Source organism: Lucilia cuprina, chromosome 5 (assembly GCF_022045245.1).
Source record: "Lucilia cuprina isolate Lc7/37 chromosome 5, ASM2204524v1, whole genome shotgun sequence".
NCBI lineage: Eukaryota > Metazoa > Arthropoda > Insecta > Diptera > Calliphoridae > Lucilia > Lucilia cuprina.
The window spans coordinates 41,891,659-41,894,096 of record NC_060953.1 but is presented as its reverse complement, the minus strand read 5'-3'; the positions used below and the strand labels follow the sequence as shown (position 1 = coordinate 41,894,096).

The following is a 2,438-nucleotide window of genomic DNA, read 5'->3' as shown; positions in this document are numbered from 1 at the left end:
TTACATCCTATTCAATTTAGCATAAGCTATACACCAATCGGAGTAGTCTCGTTTGAAGACAATGCTGACAAGGTGGCTTTTTAGCAAACTGTTTAACAATCGTTATGATCGTTTAGACGCTTTTCCACAAGCTGTTGGGCATTCGTATTGGTCATGAAGTCAGACCTTTTTACAATCGAATGCGGACAAATAGTTTCTGTCAACATTTGCAACTAAAGTTTTCAACACTTATAAAACATTTTTAAACATTGGTCTGGCAACTCTGCCAAATAAACTATCAAATATCTGATATTTTAACTTCAATCACTAACCTAAAACACTCGTCTCTCGTTTTATAGTTGCCCACATAGGACACTATAAAATCGATTGCATAACATTAACCTACAACAGCTGGCAACTCTGTCAATTTAAGTTTTTATATAGTTAATTAAGTTAGCCATAAATTAGAAACTAGAAACAACTAAATTTGCTTAAATAGTTGCAGTAGTACTATAATATGTTAATATCATTTAATTATTTGCTTATTTATAACAAATTCCCCTCTGGCAACACTGTTAATTTAAGCAATTTTTAATTCTGCAGAGTCTTCTCTAACAATTAAACTAACAACGTTCTAATTTAGATAAATAGTTTACAAGTTATGTTGCTTTAAACATATTCCTCGCAATTAACACCAATACACTTAATTATTAAAAAAACTCATGATCTGGCAACACTGGAAAATAAAGTTTTTCAAATTTTGTATCCTAAGAACAAAACACATTTAAATTTGGTCTAATAGTTTGTGAGATATAATCTTGTGAAAAATTTTTCTTAAAATGTAAGCATAACACAAAGCAACCATCTGGCAACACTGTCAAACTAAATTTTGATTTATCTTAAGCTTTTTTCAAAACAATTGTCTTTGGAATCTTTCAATTTGCTGCTATAGTTACAAAGTTATTAAAGTTTGTATTTTTCATAAGTAAAATGTTATATTATTACAATAAACGATCTGGCAACACTGTCAAATTAAATTTTAAATTACCTTTAGCTTCTTTAAAAACAATTGCCCTTGGAATCTTTCAATTTGCTGCTGTAGTTACAAAGTTATTCAATATTGTATATTTTTATAAATTAATTGTTATATTATTACAATAAACGATCTGGCAACTCTGTTAAATTAAGTTTTAAACATTTCTATAAAACTATCCACATCAATTGCCCTTGGAACGGTTTAATTTGGTGCAGTGGTTTAGAAGATATTAAGTTTTGAAGTTATCCAGCTTTTTTCCATTTTTTTAAAAATTGGCAACCCTGTTAAGGTGTCGAGTCAGCGCCATCTATTGTTTAACATGATGGCTTTTCGTCAAACGTTTTTTTAAGTGCCTAAGAGAGTTAACTTTAAAAGGCAATATCTCGAAAACTACTGAATCAATTAAATTCATTTCAAGTTCAATCGATAGAGGAATAATTGTAGTTAATAAAAAATTTTATTTGGCAGGGTTGCCAGGTCGTTGTTTTAGTTATTTCTTAAGTTTAAATTTAAACAGCAATATCTCGAAAACTACTACAAACATAACATTCCTTTCAACTGATATTAATAGAGGAAATATTGTATAAAATAAAAAAATTTATTTGACTGGGTTGCCAGGTTGCTGTTGAAGTTAAATACAAAGATTTACTTTAAAATGTAATATTTTGGAAACTACTGCATAAAAGTCGTTCCTTCCAATTGCTATCGATAAAGGAAATTGTATAAAAATGAGAAATTGTATTTAGCAGGGTTGCCAGATTGCAGTTGAAGTTAGGAACATAAACACTTAAACGCAATATCTCAAAAACTACTGCATCAATTTTATTTAATTCATTACAGTTGCCATCGATAAAAGTAAAACCAACTATAGAAAATAAAATTTACTTTGTCAATGTTGCCAGACTGCTGCTTTTGTCATGCAACTAGAAGCCTATTTCAAATGCACTGTTTTGTGTAAACGATTTCAACTTTTTACTAAAATACAAAATTTCTTAAATATTAACGAAATAAATGCGTCACTAATATGGCAACTCTATGAACAATATTTTAACATCAACTAAATATAGTTGTTAAACGGTTTAAATGACCTTTTTCCGCTTGCAAAGTAGATTCACAAAGAATTTGCCATTATATCAATCGAAATTTGACTAAATAAGATAACAGTAATCTGGCAACTCTATCAAGTGAAATTTTTAATTCTTTTTCATTTCACCTATCCAAATCATTTGAAATCGTTGGAAAAAGTTAAATAGTTTTTTAATTATACATATTTTTCGAAAATTGCTAATAATTTATTCAGTAAGTATGGCAACTCTGCCAAAAAAGTTTTTAAGCAGCTCACAAACTTTCTTTAACCACTAGTCTTAACAAAACTTCAAAATCTCTAGCCACTTTCGAAATATAGCATTTTAAAGATTCCTTT

General features: G+C 28.8%; 1 protein-coding gene across 2 annotated transcripts in view; it reads left to right on the top strand.

The window, feature by feature from the left end:
* The window catches only part of LOC111686482 (phosphatidylinositol 4-kinase beta), a 124,666-nt gene that overhangs the window by 105,707 nt on the left and 16,521 nt on the right, over positions 1 to 2,438 (top strand). The window lies entirely within an intron of this gene.